Source organism: Trematomus bernacchii, unplaced genomic scaffold (assembly GCF_902827165.1).
Source record: "Trematomus bernacchii unplaced genomic scaffold, fTreBer1.1, whole genome shotgun sequence".
Lineage (NCBI taxonomy): Eukaryota > Metazoa > Chordata > Actinopteri > Perciformes > Nototheniidae > Trematomus > Trematomus bernacchii.
Genome location: NW_022987648.1, coordinates 7,617,029 through 7,634,502, shown reverse-complemented (window position 1 = coordinate 7,634,502; position 17,474 = coordinate 7,617,029). Strand labels below are relative to the sequence as shown.

Below are 17,474 nucleotides of genomic sequence, written 5' to 3'. Positions count from 1 at the left end.
CTTGAATAAACAAACTGCATATTTAATTTACAGAACAAACATACAGTAGTGTCCTGTTCCTACCCAAGGGTTGGTTCCAGCACTATTGAGAAAGGAGGTTTGAGTTTTCATCTTATAATCAAATACTTTGACCATGAAACGGTTTTAAAAGCAACAACATTAAAAACAATCTTGTGCTGCTGTTTTTGTGACTCTGTAACCTTCTTCAAAGAATACATATTTTCTTCATCTTGATCAAAGACGAAGTAAAGCTTGTTATCTCACGGTAAAAATAAATCTACCACTAATTTGCAAGACCAAATGCATTCCCAGAAAAAAGTAATGTCTGGATTTGTACATATTTAATATCACAAGATAATTGGTTTACTAAACATAACAACATGTTCTTGCTCAAGTATCCATGTCCATGTTTTTTATCAAATTTCCTCCACGGTATGTCTTGCAATAAATCTGCTCATGGAAATGTTTTATGGTCATGTTAAGAAGCTCAAAGCACTCGTGTTAGCAAACGGTTGTGGTTTGCTTCTTTAGCTATTGATAAAGACGGCAGGGATTTAAAGACATATTCTGTCCCCGACTCCCCCCTGTACCCCTGTCTGGGCCACTGAAGAGCTCTGTGAACCCTTTTTCAAATGTACTCATTTCAACACTCTCTGTCTCTCCTACTAAACACATGAATGCTAACTACGAGTCTAATAAGGCATTTCGTAGAAAAAAATTCCCTCCTTCATTAGCTAATCGTTAGTTTCGATCAGTGAATTCCTCCGGTCACATGGCCGTCAGCTGCCAAAACCAATTTTCTCCTTAATTAACGTAAAAAAATTAGACTGGCAATACTCTTAATGTTAATATTCTATCTTGTTTTTTCAAAAAATCAATTTGAAGACTAAAATTAACAAGATAAAAATTCCCTATGTTTTACGTATTTATTTTTGAAATATTCTTAATAAATCCATCCATGTTCTGATTCTCCAGCCCATTTCACACTCCACTGTGCCATCAATCGTGAACAAAACCCCGAAATCCTTCAGTTAGGTTAAGGACTCATTCCCTACTCAGAGTAGACAAAATGTTACTCAAATAGAGGTAAATAAACATTTGGTGAGGACTATTTTCAGGAGTGCATTAATACATGTTTGGTGCTTTACTAAGCATTTAAAACAGTGTGATATGTGCAATTGACTCAACTGTAATATAATAATAAACTACATTTCCCAAGCTGTTGCTAATTAATGTAGATTAAAAGTAATATTTATTTGACAAAAATTGAACACAGAACATTAAGTTACTAGACTTTGTCAATTAATATTTCTTATTGCCACCAGATTGCCACTGACTGATATCCAAGCAGCAATTAAGTTTTAATATTTGACAAAACAAATTAGAATATAAATGCAATGTCTAGGAGATTACTTTGTGTTATCACTGGGGATTAAATCCAGACTGTGCGGCTGGAGGAAGGCCTTTAGATTTAACAGGGGAATAAAACCAGATATGAATGCTAATTAAGCGAGGAAGGTTATCTATAAAATATATCTCAAAAATTCATAGTATTCATCCTCATGGACAGTTTAATCCATCATTTCCAGGAAAAAAAGTGTTGCCCCTAACCTGCCATCTGGAAGCCGAGACACATACTGTATCTGCAATGTCATCAGCAGAGTCTCTGAAATTGGTCAGAGAGGGGGGGGGATGTTAAATACTGTGACAGCGCCCCAGTGATCCTCCTCAGATATTGATACATTTTTAGCAAACTGGAGACCGGGGAGAGTCATCTGAAGACTTCTGTCTACCAGGTCCTCTGAGATCAGCTCTGTAATCCTCTGTGAAATATAGCAGCTAGACATGGACTGCCATGAAATGGACTTCATTTCCCTGTAAACGCTTTAATCAAGAGCTGCTAATCTCTGCCATCGTGGATACACACACTGACCTGTTTGGAATTTGTTTTGAGAAGATTTTCTGTTTGAGTCCTTAAGACATGGATTTATATTTTTCTATATTTTTTCTGAATCTTAATTAAAGGGCATTGCATTTTCTCTAACCTCAAGGCCAAGAATTATTATAATTAATATCATTATTATAATTATAATTATATGTTTATATATTATATTTGATTGAAGCTTTGATGCTTGTCTTAATGCTCACCTATTTATTATTATTATTATTATTATCAGGTATTTTAACTATTTTCCTCACATTAATCAAGTCATAAAACAGCCTATATCTATATTCTGTGTGCACGGGTATTTATTTAAATATAATTAATATAAAATCTCAGTAAATAATATTTAAAAAAAGTTTAAACTTGGATTTGTTATTGTCTTTTTGCTTCCCTTAAGGCCTGGATTGATTGATCACAAAGTTACTCCGATTATTAAGCGGGATAAATACATATGAGAAAGTATTCCTGTACAAAAGCCTGAACATCATCAAAATTATATTGTTATGTTAAAGTGTTGAAGTGTTTAAAGTAAAATATGCCACTAGCAATAGGAAGATTCTCTTTGGGCTGTTTCAGTGACCTTTGCCGGACATTTCTATGTTATATATTTGAAATAATATCATTGTATTTCCAATAATCCAAAAGTAAATTATGAAATTATTATTTCAAACAAAATAAATAATATTACAACATTTAAAAAAAATGTGAGACGAGTCTGCAGAAGCTGAAACATTGTGTCCCACTTTAACTCGCCAAAAAAAGTCATTTTGTAAAGTTTGCATCATAATCATTAACAGCAATACATGTTTTAAGGACTTTTATAAAGCTGAAGTACCAGTTGCTACACTTTCTTTCAGTTTTCTAAACTCAGATATCGTCTACAGTAAGACAGTCTTTATATAAAACAATTGTTTTTCCCTCTCCACTTTGTTCCACAGTCAACACAAACAGATTTTCTGGCTGGGTGAATCGCTGTCTTAGTGTGCTCGGGGAACTCTTGCAAAACGACATTGATATCCTCACCAGTCACCAGTCACAGTCCGGGGGGTTATTGTTTTGAAGAATAAAACTCAGCAGCCTCATAAAATAATGATTTGATCAGCACTGCAGCCTGAGAATGACTGATTGAAAACATGTGATATTTATTCACATTACTTTTGTCATTGTCTCGTAACTAAAATACTGAAAATAGAAAAATAGAAACACCTTTACTGTTTGACGTTTAAACAGAAAGATCACAGAGTGTAGGAGGGACAGAGTGGGGTTTATGAGCTGAGACAAAAACAATTATAATTAAAGAGAGCTTATTGTGAGCGTTGTCTTAATTTCAGGCCACAGTCATATCTTGCAGGAGCATCCCACTTGCTGCCTTTAGAGTAAGATGAACATCAAGCTCCTTCAATATATACTCCCACATTGTATTCATTTCACAGACCAAGTGTATACCTAGCCTGTGCTTTAATTTAAAGCTTTAATATGTAACCCTAAACAACGTCACATATGTTTTATGATTTGTTAAGATGGGGACAAACATTTTCGAACCCAGAGAAATCTGTTATTTTAATCAAGATAATGGTGCGCTTCATTTGTTTTATATGAAGTAGTAATGGCTGTTTACCAAAAGCTGTCATAAATTGACTTTTTATCCAAGTTTTGGCCCTATTATGCTTTTTGTGTTTTCCCTTTCCTGTAGTGTTATATACTGTAGGTTTGTGTGCATGTCAATGGTCTGCAAATGCTAAAATCCCTGTGTTCCCTTCAGAGGGAGTTTCTCTTCCCCCCCCCCCCCCCCCTGCCTGAAACGCCTCCATTGGACTCCTTTGTTTACTTCTGTAACAAAGTGACATCACTATGTAACACATGGCTGTGGTAAAAAATTAAATGCTATGTCTCTTTTTTGATGGCAGCGTAATTCTCTTGCTTATTGCTTTGGAACACTGCTCTTTCTTAAGGGTTCCGTCTGACATGAAATAATTGGTGGAAACTAATCATCTCTTCTTTGTTTTTTTTATGATTCAGGGACACTTGAAAACTTTTTTGGAACACTTCAATTTTGCGGTGCACAATAGAATAATCACAACCAGGAAATAAACTGTCTCTTCGACAATTTAAATCATGACTAACACATTTTGAAAATAAAGGAAATGAAAATCAAAGTACTACCTTTTCCCGAATACTTGTCCCAGTTTTAATATGTCCGATTTAACAACAACAAACAAGCTGAGATAGCATGGCCACTCGAATTACTGCTTCCTTGGGACGTCTTCATGACAGCATTGTAGAAACATCAATTTGAATGTGAAACGTCTTATTTAGGCGCCGTTTACACGAGGACAAAACTGCTTGTATCTGCATAGTTTCGCGTGCGTATAGCCCTATTATTTACACGAGGCCGATAGAAACGGACCCCACAAACGATAACGGGTCCCAAGGTGGATAGATTTGCAAACGAAACGCTCTGGGGGGTCAAACGAGTCCGTGTAATCGCCTCTATACGAATATTTCCTGAAAAAATAACGATAGCCCCACCTCTCCCCGCCTCTCCCCACCTCTCCTGCTCACTGCTGTAGCAACTATCAAAAATAGCTGTGTTAATTAAACGCACAAGGGGTTCTTGAATGAAATAATATTATAAAAGGCAAACCAGAATTGTTAACGCCCAATATACTCCTTAAACAAAATAAACAGAGTCAGATTTCATGCATTGATCCATTATATTGACAATTTTCCAGCCAAACAACACAAACAAAATTAAAAAGTCCGCTCTGCGATACACCAAACTTGTCTTTACTGCCTAATCCAGGCTATTATTGTTCATTGCTCCTGCGCCCGTCGGCGGCAAAAAGAGAAATGTTTATAATCCACACAAAAAAAGGAAACACGAGGACCGGCGTGTCCCAGAGGAGCGATCTCACCCGGTGTTTGTAGAGAATATCTCTCTTTCTGAGCGCGTCCTCTCCACGGAGACATGCTTCTTGGTCGGTCGATGCAATATCCACAGATTCGGTTTCTTTCAGTTAACTTCCCCGTTGCATTTATCCATATATTTACATGCTGAGGAAATTACTATATCCCGCTGAATACCAGCAATCGCCACACACACTTCCTCCTGTCAGTAGCTACTGCTAGTGCTACTGCTACTGACCATGCTACAGATATTAGTGCAAAATCTACAGCTCCTCTACCACAACCATCAGCAACAAGTGGACATGGAGAATTACATGAACTACATGTTGCTAAATCCACCGCGGGGCATAAACAGAAGGGTAGCCATGGCAACATTGCTGCGGGGCTGCTGCGGAGTCTTCTTCGCTGCTTTTGGTGTATTTTGTGGCGGAAGTTACAGCGCCACTTACAGTCCCGGCATATGTACTACAGCGTTTCCAGCGGTCTCGTTTGAACAGACACGTTAAATGAAACGAATGCATGTGAACGGAAGACTTTTTTGAATACGCATACTGTGCATAAACGCAAACGTTCCCGTGTGCACAACGCCTTAGTGTCTCACTTACCGGGTCCATTTGTTTTGGATGCTTTTAATTTGACTGCAGGAAAAACTATCAATGAACACTGAATAAATCCTTACCCAGAACTGATTGATAGATCAGTCATAAATAAAAAAATGTCTAAAATCCAACTCTTTCTTCATACCGCTACTGAACTCTATCTTCTGTAATTGTTTTGATTGAATAACCCGTAGTGGCAGCAAATTATATATTTTGCCTTTAGGTTCAAAGTTACAGATACAGCAGTTAGAGACATACTATTTTATAAACATTTATAAACCCTCACATATGAAATTAATATGATCCTTTGGAGTTTTGTTGACCTGTTTATTGTAAGTGTGTTCTGATTGACCCTGACTATGACCATGTCAACAAAATGTCGTAATATAATAGCTGAAATGTTCAACAAAGTCCCATCCAGAATCACCTTGACTCTGACCATATGAAAACTAAATGCATTTTAAAGGAAGGCTAAGGGTTTTTTGTTTGTTGACATATTGTGATGATACATTTGGCCAACTGTCACTGAAAACGTACCTAAAATGTACGTTTAATTGTTTTGTGTTTTTGAAAAAAAAAGCATGTTTCTCAAAATTTACATTTTCTTGGCTGTAACGCGTTTGAACCTGTCGGCCACCGTAGGTACCTATTCAAAATACACAACAGAGTCCTCATGGTAAATTACAATATCAAATCTACAGTAGTTTTACTATCTCTCAGTCCATACTAAACTGAAAAGTTGACAGCCCTGCTCCTTTATTGAATTAAATTCAGCTGATGTGATTTATGTTTGACATTTTTGTATCTTTTGGGTGAATATTTTGTGGACATTTTGATACCCTGATACAGAAACCCCAAACACCAAGGTGCCTCCTCACAGAAAAAAAAGGCTGCTTCATAACTTTCTTTTACCAACTGTATCTTCAAATGTTAATTCAAACGCAGTCATTTTGTCCACTCACTTTATTCACCTGTTCATAGCCTAGCAGCTTATTTTCTTTTTCTTTTAATTAATATTATGGCCATTGTCGTGAAAGGGTAGCCTCTAGCGTGGAGCCTGCCTCCCCGATTCTTTCCGGTCGCGTCTCCCCTCCTTTCCATGTATTATTCAAGTTGCGACCAAAGAGCTCCGCCGGCAGACACCGAGTGCTCGGTGACGTCAGCAAAGTTATCCGGCAGCAGCAGCTGTAGAGGAGCCGAGGACTGAGGAGAGGAGGAGGAGAGGGAAGGACGCTGCTGGATGTGGAGCTCTGACTGTGGAGCACCGAGGAGGACCGGGGCTTTTTTTTTCTTTCTACGGGACTTCAATACTCGGACTTCTTCTTCTTTTTTGGTAAGTAAACGCGGTTTCCTGTGTATAGCAAAGATTCCCTGACTGCTGTGCGGAGTGAGCTGTCGAGTTTCTTGTGTGTTGGTGCACACATTAGCTTCGCGCTTGGTTTACAACTCGAAGTTGACATTGTTGTTAGCTTTCTATTGTACGCTGTTCTTTCCCTAGTTAATACATTCCTAACCTAACGGGAAACTTTGTTGCGCAAGTCCGTGCAAGGTGTACTCTGAGCTAACGTCGAGTTTGTGTGTCTTTGTTGCTTGCAAATCTTTGACTAACTTTGATGTGGAAACACTGTGAATGTCCGCGTGCAGTCTCCTCGTTCTGACGCTATTTGACAGGTCGTCGCTAAAAAAGCTGTCGCTGTCATTGTAGCGGTGACATCAAGAGATATTGTGTCAGTGTTGTTAGTGATGGAAGTGGGACATGAACATAAATGTCTTCTTCTTTCTCCTGTTTCCAAACCCTTAATCCCTTATTATTCTTAGCAGTGGTGGTTCTAGAACAATTTGAATTGGGGGGCCAGTTATTTTATGAGAGGGGCACGTTTAATGCATGACAAAACACCACAAAGACCGTGTACAAGATATTCACATTTACAATTCAGTATAAAGTCATAGCCCTAAAAACCCCATACAATACAATTATTGGTATTAGTTTGTTTTAGTAACATCCTTTTAGTTTATAGTTGATTTTATTATATTATTGATCAATTATTCCTGTTATTTTCGATCCAAGTTAGAAACACAGTCTTTGCTGCAACACTATCAGAAATTGTTTTTCATTTGTCTTTTTTTGGAGAGGGGCCACAGGGGGTCCAAGTTTTGGCCGCTGTTGCCCCCCACACCCTACAACTGCTCATTATTCTTGGGCAGTGACAAATATGGAATACTGAGGCACTATTTCAGACTTATGCTCATAATTGCTGCGAGTGTATAGCCTCTAACCTCCATGTGGAGAATGCATGTGTGTGTATGTGTGTGATAGCACTTCATTTCATTATTTCAGAGGCATATTGAGACAAGTGACACTCATAAATGAACAAGCATCTATTAAATGGCATCTACCTTTCATCTTCACATGTCAGATATTCTGCCAACATGATTGTTTTCAACGGGTAATAACCATGACAACATCTGTGTAAATTGTCTGTGCAAGATATTAATACACCCATTATTGATTGATGGTGATGGATAAGCATCTGACAGTGGAGCACTTCGGGTTTCTGTTCCACACAGTTCTCATTTCACGGCTGAGGAGTCACCGTCTTTCTGTGGTTGTGAAATTGAGTTTTTTGAGAGACTTGTTGAAGTCAGCAATAACTATTATTACCTATCTTCGCTGTGCCTTTTAACAGGTGGATGGTGTATTGAACCTGCTCTGGATGTTTGGCAGCCACTGGTTTATTGAAAAGCAGCTGATCTCCAAGTGTATGCTGTTCAAATAAGCATAAATTAGCCCTGAAGAGTTGTGCTAATTGAAATGTTGTCTTGTTCCTAGTTGTCTTTCATGAGTAAAACTGGCTTGTCATGGATTTTAAGGCAGCAGGATATGAGGAATGTGTGCAATAACGGTTTTGCAATAATTGCTTGCGACACAAAAAAATACAGCAAATGTCTTTCTTATTATATCATACAAATTGAACTGAACACTCAAATCACCAATAGAAACAATTATGATATTAGTTATTTTTTGAAAGAATGTAGAAGCCATGTATGTTTGTTATGGTATTTATTTTGGACACTTGTTGTTTATTAGATGCAGAGGATGTATATATGGGGCCATAGTTGACAGGAAAGGGAGAGCATTTGTTGAAGGAGCGCACACAGTTCTTACAGACTTAACTAAAGACCAAACAACACTCACTTGCAGATTCTGAAAACGTAGTAATGTACAACTTAACTGCAATGACACGAAAATCTTCTGTTTGTGATTGCGTATGATCCCTACCACATACCCGTGTGTCAATGGCAAGTGGGAAAAGAGTGAATATGAATATAAAAAATTACCATTAAAGGTGGGGTAGGTAATTTTGGAGAAACCAGCTCGAGTGCGCTAAAATTTGAAAATACACTGCCGGAAAAAATCTCCCACTTCCTTACAGAGCCCCTCCTCCAACACACACGAACGCGCACATGACCAATGAGGGCACGAGATAAGTTTGTGCACAGATGGAAGGCTGACAGGCAGGTAGGCCATCCAGTTATTTTAGCCGGGCCGGCTAAAATGATTGGTCGTGCTTTTTACAGCGCCACGGCTTCCACAGATGACATTTTTTTATGGATCTTTTGTCAAAGCACTTAAGATATTCATTGCTATCGGGATGTTAAGAGCATCCCATGGAATATAACAAAAAGTGTATCTCGAGCCGGTTTCTCAAACTTACCTACCCCACCTTTAAGGGGACGTTTCCTACTGATATTCTCTTTTAACTACCAAAATAATCCCATTGTGCAATAATGCATTCTCTTGCAATGTGTCAATATTATATAACAACATTTGCATGACAAATGACATATGTTCCCTTTTGGAGATCTAAGGTCATGTCAATGTAACAACATTGTCTTACTCAGCTGAGGCTGAACAATATATAATTTTAGCATCAGAATTTTAGCATCAGAATTGCAATAAGTGCGTGCACAATAGTCACATTAGATGATGTCAAGTAACAACATTTACTTAAATACATCATGCTTCAACTTTTCAGGCATAATATAAAAGAAAAGCTTGAATACATCTCTTATCCATGACTAATTTACAAGAAGAATCTGTACGGTAGAACGGATTTCCGCCTTCTTGGAAACCCCCTGATAATTGTCAAACCTAACCTGAAAATTAGTTAGTAGTAGGAGATGAACACTTAGGAGAAAAGTTTTGGTTGCAAAAGAAATATGCAACATCAGTTGTATGCATATATTACAGCTACAGTAAAGGAAGATATTGGCCAAAAACTGCTACTTGGTTTGTTTTGATCCAGAAAACAAATATTGCAATGTTTTTTCCACTATTGTCTAGTTCAAGCTTCAAAAGCCTTGCCTGCCACCTTGTGTTATTCTGTGTTGGATGAGATAAGAGATCCACATTATGAGTATGATGGTAATATATAATGTATATATAGCTGAATAGTGTCCAAAATCCTAAACATTTGAATTGTTGTCATTGTTATGAAGCTGGGATCGCTCAATAAGCTGTATTACCCAAGCAGACATGTCTATAATTCACTGCTATTTATAATAGAGAATATTATAAACACAAACAATATACATTTAGGTTTCATGGGACATATTCAGAGGTCAAGTAAAATGATTATTTACTCTATTTTTAATCACAGGCTTTTGGGGTATTCAAAATGTGTCTTCTCTAGGCTTTTCATACATGCATATTTATGTCAACGACACTATACATGTTCTAGGAGATGTATGAACATTAACTATCCAAAATGCGATCATAACTTTCATAATAAAATGTCAAAAAGGTTTCAACACATGGTAAAAGGTCTGACTACATAGAATGTCAGTGTTCAGGAGATTTAAGAGCAATTCTAAGACATTCTTTTCAGCAGAATCATAAAACTGTATATTGATAGTGTACAAACAAACACACATCCACACACGAAGCTTATATTTCTTTTTGTTGCTGCTATTTCCTTGCCTTTTCTTGTAAAATGAATTCATTTTTGGTTAATATAAACAGGAAGCCAAAGCTTGTCATGGATATATCCATTTACATTTTGGTCACACAGCACACTAAATCATGCTGATACCTTTTTGCATTATAACTATAAATTCATGAATGTACATCAGATGGCTTTATTTTTGATTCTCATTGTTATTGTATCTTTCTCAGCAGAGTTAACACATTTTTCCTCAATGGACCCTGGTGCTAGTAATGCATAAGAATTGGAGAGATTTGTTTTATGTGAGACTTGTTATTTCAGTAGAGATTAAAGTTATCCATTTTTTCGGAAAAAGTATGTATTGAAGTCAATGAGGAGAGAAAACGTATCTTTCGATCCCGTTTTAATTGTGCCACGAATTACACATATGATGTTTGTCAATCTTAAAAAATCATTTCCATGTCAAAAAAAGTCACAGTTTGTCGTAAAACTGTTGAAATATAAGACTATGAAAAATACGCAACTAGAAAGACTACAAATCCCAGAATCCCGGTCCCGCATGCTGGCTCTTACGGAACCGACTAACTCCCCTTGTGTGTATGTACAGCTCTCAACATGCCCAGACTTGGAGTGATTTTCACCTCTTTTAATACTTTTCGCCTCATTCTGAAAGAAAGAAGTGAAATGTGCCAACGTGACGGATCGAAAGATAATTTTTCTCTCTCCATTGACTTCAATACATACATTTTCCGAAATAAGGTCCCATGGAGGTCCCCCGGAAAGGGAGGGACTTCGCCTCTCTATTGGTATTCACTACTAAATTCCAATAGTTGACATGGAATTTGAATCATCTTAGAACTAAACTACTTTCAGCAAATACTATTGGTTTGTTATGTAAAGCACTTTAAACATGTGGTCTAGTGATTTTGATCACAGTAATGGCGTTCACATATTGATTAAAGACATCTGAGAGAGGACATCTCAGCAGATGAGGGCTACTGTAATGTTGACAACACTCATGTTTACCACTCACTTCCTGCCTTCAGAAGGTTCAGCGGACACTTGAGCTATCAGTGCAAGATCACTCAGTGACTGATAACATCATTACTATCAGCCCATGCTCCCCATTTCTCACTGTCATACAAAAAACTCTATTACAAAGAGTTCATTTCTCCACCTAGAGCTGTTTGCTGTCAGAAACCTCATCCTCGGTTGGAAACATCAAACAGCTTTCTATTCACTGTGACTATAGCAGCTGGTACCTCTGGAATCAAATTTGAGCAGGAAGATTACACATGCGCTTATCACTGGCTCTATTTTCTTATTGTCATGTCAAAAGAAAATCCTTCTTATAGTCTGAAACTATACCATGGACTTAAGATAATTGATATTTTTCTCATGCTGGGTTAAGGTGTTGACACCGACAAATGTCAAAGCCTTCTTTCTCACCATCTTTGTGATTGAATTAACCCTCTCAGCATTTATTATACACCTCAATTAATCATGGGCTTTTGCAAATGAGACAGCTGAGGGCACGCTGGGTCTACTGCCTGTTTTATATCCGTGTCTTGTTTTTTTGACTACTGAGTCAAAACTGAGTCTACTATTGATCGTTGAATGGAGGCTCCTTTATAGCACTAATGGATCTACTTTATTGTACATATGATGAGTCATTCAGGAATAATATTGAGTTGCACAAGGAGAAAATGAAATGACTCAAGATGAAGTCCCAGGCACTTTAAAGGTATTTTATAGACTCAGTGCTTTAATGTTTGAGCTGGAAATAACACTTTTTGTGCAACTTCCTTCAGCATAAATCATTGCAAAAGACAGACATAAATGTAGTGTTTGTAATGTATACGGTTAAAAAAGTGTCTAAGAAATGTTACTGGACAAACCGCTACAGCAAACCTGGTGAGTTTGTGTGACCACAAAATAAATGTGCAATTATATAATTTTTTACATTGCCCCTTCCCCCACTTTTCAACCAAAAGCAAAACTGTGAAATCACAATTTTCTAGAATTTCTTTTGACCAAGTATAGTGAAATGTTTGTTTATAACTCATATATTTATATATATATAATTTAGTATAATATTAAGTTAGTGTAGTTTTTTAAATGGGTACATCACTGACCAATTCTAATATCATGTGTATGCATATGTCCCTTGTATTGGAAAAAGAGCTGGAGACATTACTTCTGTAGCCAGAAAACTGGTTCTGGAAACATACCTCTGCCTTTTGACTCGATAAGAGGTTTGTAGAGTTGTGTAGATGTGCACTCACAGAAAATAGGACTCGATAAAATGTACCAAAAATCAAAGACAAGCCTGTTTATTGGAAATGTTCTTGTCTGGACTCTGTTTGTAGCAGTTGGACTTGCTCCATTAAAAAGCCAAATGAGTCAAGCGTATATACAAGTCAATGCAACAGGGTGCCGGCCCTAATGAATACTTTCAGCGTGATAAATGAACCAAATGATTGGTTTCGCTCTTTCGGATGCCATACTACAAACCAGAATGGAAATTGCTTTTCTGTAAGATACTTCCTGTACTTTTGCCTTAAGGTGTGTTTACAGAAACAGCGTTTACTGCCTCAGTATCTGCAGCAAACAATTTGTCATGGAATACTTCCTCTCCCAAGGTAAAATGTGTTTTTGGTGTTATCAACTCATAATCCAATACGCTGTATAAGTATATTGCTTTATTCACAGTGGCTGCGTGTGCGATGTAGAGCTTTCGCCTCATTGGTAGTACTTTGAAAGGTCAGCTGTGAATAAAGTCAGAGTTGAAATATGCTGGGTGGCAAAGTGTGTTGCTGACACCAAGGTAGGCAACACAACTGTACCCTTTGAAACAAAAGGTCAAATCTGTTCAACCATTGATTATGTGTCCAAGGCAGGGACTCATTTCTGTCCATAGCTTTTCACAAAGCTGTTAATTATCCATTTTTGACATCAAACTATCAATGTGGTCTTGATATGTTATACCTATCTAAATTTGAGAGGTAATTAATTATTTAACTCACTGCTTGTACTTATATCTTTAAGTTAGGACTACACTATTTTGAAGAAGGCTAATGGGGATTTTCTTTGACTGATGCCGTTGCTTTATGATTGGCGATACTAGAGAGAATGATCATTTTTGAGACGCTATTCACATTATCATTGAAAGACATGTTAATGTTATCATTATGCGATTTTTTTCTGAACAGGATTTGTACCAAACAGATTTTTTTATTAAGTCAATATAATAGCATTCGTAGCCTCGAACTTCTCTGGAACTCTATAAAACTTCATTCATATATTTTACAAAACATTGCACTTACTGCAATTTGAATATTGCACTAGCCCATATTTTCAATAAATCATTTTGATGAATTAAGTTATTTCTGGGTCTAACAAAATAAGACGTTTATTCGTAAGCTGCCGGCCTCTGTGTGAAGTGACTTAGTGCCAAATCACGCTGAATTTGAGTGAAATAAAAATAATTATAAACAATGCTCAGTGACACAAGAAATCACTCTTCTTCACTCCCCATAGATTCTGTAGTTTTTTGCAAGTGGAGGAACAATTCTGACAGGCAAGTTAAAAACATGTATATCAAATATACAGCAAGGTCATACCAACAGAACTGCACTCGTGCTTACATTATTCATTTAAATGCACTGTATGTGCTAATGCTGTAACGTCCACTAAAGCAGCAGGCTAATATTAGCTCATTGCAGGTAAAGTATATCCGTATTGGCTTATTCTTTCCATTTGAAAAAACTCTTGCAGTATAGTAGTAAGTCAGGCACTCTTCTGATTACTTTATTATATTCTATGTGCTGGTAATAGTTCATTTACAGTTGAGCTTGAAGGTTCTATATTGCACTTTTAAATATGTGTTTGACAAGTCTGTCCTTGATCCCCTGTTCGAAGATGTCCTCAACTTTGAGCCACATTGTTAACAACCAAATAATCTCCTTGGTAACTGAGCAAACTCAATGCGCTCACGAAGGCCATGAGACATAGCTCCTCCAAGTTCACAGTAAGTGTTCACAATCATTTTTATTTAGGTTAAATCCATCAATTGTTTTACTTTTCATCAATAAATCAATATACAGTGTATATATATATATATATATATATATATATATATATATATACACTGTATACTAGTAAAAAAAAAAAAAATTTGCCAGAAGATCTCAGTGAACCAAAAATATAACAATATCATAATGGTCAACTGACTGGTTTCCGCATTTTCTTGATTTAATATTAGAAAATAACATATGATTATATTCATTTTGAGTAATTTCATTATTTTCTTCATTAATACCAAATATTTCACTTCGAGATCATTTGCAGCAATATTTTATTATTGAGTGCATGACTCAGAATCTAAAACCTCTTACAAGCACCCTTCAACATTTTTTCCGATAAGGTGAAGGAATGTGGAAGGTGCTTTAGTATTCCTAAGCATCTGTTGCCCATTGACATTTGTCGCAAGTGTCTTTCACTGTCCCCGGGACGCGTCAGATTGATTGTAAGTACATCACAACAGAGACGAGGGAGGCCGATAACAGAGGGAAATGAGCAGCCGAGCTGATTATGGGAAAGCTCTCATCAGCCTCATTACATTATTGCTTTCACACTGTGACTCTGGACTTCCTCTGATCTGAGTCAAATCACAAGCGCTGATCTGATTCAATGTGGTCGACATCTTTGGCTCTGTGTGCGGCGCTGCATGCTGGGTGTTGTTTCTGTCTCAAGCTGTTTCACTTCCTTGCCCTTTGTGTCCAAATTAAGTCTACTGCATTTAGAAAGCCCTGAAAAACTAAAATTAGTCATATATTTGCAGATGTGTATCTATTTTTGTACTTTTTTTTGCCCGTGTTATTTTTACATTTAGCAGAGGAACCTTTGACGTGTTTTCTTGTTTTTGTGTCATTGAAGGCGGGGGAATTGACATTCAGCTGTGTCAACATCCTTTCACACAGCTGAATGTCAATGGATGTTGCTATACATTGTGATTAATGGAAATCTCTCCGCAATGTAATTTCCTGATGAATGTGGCTTCTGCCTTTTGTTAGAGATAAGCTAATGGGATGAGAAACATGGCTTCTCACAATCAACGCTCAAGGCTATCAAAATGTGATAGTGATGGTAACTTGCTATACACAGCGGGCATGGACTGAAGGCTGGTTTTATTCTTCACATCTTCTAGACATCAGAAGAGATTACTTTACTGTCATTTGTTGTGGAAATCGAAGCTGGTAAACATCCCCATTTCTATACATTTGTGGTCAAAAAGATTTCAAAGTCCACATCCACAGGGCATGCATGCTGTTCAGAGTGCATTTGTATTCCTACGGCTCTGTGCAAGATCAAGTCCCTGTGGCAGCGTGTTTGACTCATGGCTAACCCGGACTGTAGTGCGGAATAAGCTATCCACTCAGGCAAGAAAACCGTATTAAAGTCTTTACTCAACATTCAATGGAAACACTTGCTGCTAGCTAGAATACAAAAACACTGCAAAGGAAGCAATTCAAACGAAAGAGCTGCCTAAAGACACACAATGAGAACATTTGACTGTTGTTACCTAGTTCTTAGCATAGAGGTAATAGCCTATCTTGGTCCTCCCTATCTTGTCCAGGACTCTCTTGGAGAAAGTGATTTTAATCAGAAAGAGTCCTTCCTCGTTAAATAAAGGCAGGACAGGTTACTCACTCGGCGATCTAAAAGGCAATTCATACTTCCTGCGTCCACATCTCCGTAGGGTTCCACTATGGTCCTTGTGAAGGAATGTACGGTTAGCAAACGTTGGGACTTTTAACTTGGGTTCAAAAATAAATATCTGCAGCTTTTTTGCTCAGGCCATATTGAAACTAAAACACATTACTGACAAACTTCTGTAAGGCCTTCAGGTAACTCTACCAACAGTATTAGTAAGGTGTATTGAGGAAAGTGACATACTCTCTGCTAGACTCATTTCCTCCTTCCAACCGGTGTTGGAAATAGTGTATTCATATATTTCCTCCACACTTGTAAATCTGGCCCCTCGTCATTGTAAATGATCTACAAAATATGCGTACATATTGTACACTTGTTTTGTCAGTGGACCACATTTACATAAGATAGCAATGTAAATCTGCAGCTGCCACTGTCTAGATAAAGAGGTATAGGTGACTGGCTCATAATGTATTTTATGTAAACATTATACTTTGACATTTTGTTTTATGGAAAAGCATTCAGGCCTGGGTATCACTACCATAAAGACATTTGTCACAACATCCTCTTCTCTTGTTTAGTCCCAACAGTGAAAAGCAGATGAAGGCTTCAGATATCCGCACTTCATCACGCCATCGCAGATTGTGTGCAGCGTTTATGGAGCTGACAAACAGCATTCTGGGCTGATGGCTGCTGGCACATCAGACAGGCAGACAGACTAACACTGTCTGCATTGGTGTTCCAATTTGGCTTTATAACACATGTCTTCACGATCCAACACCTCCGAAGAAATCAGCGGCATACGCCCGTCCAATGCGTCCCCCGTTAATTCGAGAAGTCGCCCCGTTGTGGGCGAAGACAGACCACTTTTTATGGCTCTTTTATTTCTTCATGAGTACCATTAATTTGAAGGGGCAGGCCTCGGTGCTTTGTGGCGGGCTTTCCCTTATCCGCCTTAGACACCATGACTGCATTATCCTTCCTTCTTGTAATGAATTGGCAGGAGTTACGGGTGTTTTATTGGTATTGTTTAGCACTTTTCGCTGGGAGGCTGATTTCTCTGTTCATTCTCTGAGTATGCTGCATATCTCATCCTCGCAGGCCTCAATGGCTATTGATGTCTTCTGGATGTTCTGCCAAAGCTGCAGTCTGGATAAATACTTGTGCTTCTCAAGCGCATTTATTTATCTTCCTTTGCACTATTATCTTCCTCCATAAAGATCATTCACATTCAAACTAATTCGATTTATTTGGGCTTGTTACAACGCCGTGCACACACAGTCAGGCTCCCAGTGTTGTTCTGTTGCTGTTGTTGTTGACTACAGCCTCCTTTATCTCTTTGACATATACTTGGCTGTCCTAGTG

At 37.7% G+C, this 17,474-nt stretch overlaps 1 protein-coding gene across 3 annotated transcripts in view; it reads left to right on the top strand.

The window, feature by feature from the left end:
* The first annotated feature begins 6,601 nt into the window (after positions 1-6,601).
* The window catches only part of LOC117485955 (PTB domain-containing engulfment adapter protein 1), a 120,435-nt gene continuing 109,562 nt past the window's right edge, over positions 6,602-17,474 (top strand). Inside the window, exon 1 of one of the 3 annotated variants that reach the window (XM_034134664.1) lies at positions 6,602-6,784. The gene's annotated coding sequence lies outside the window, so the exon portion shown is untranslated. The remainder of the gene's footprint in view (positions 6,785-17,474) is intronic. The other 2 variants (XM_034134663.1, XM_034134661.1) reach the window with 2 other exon arrangements.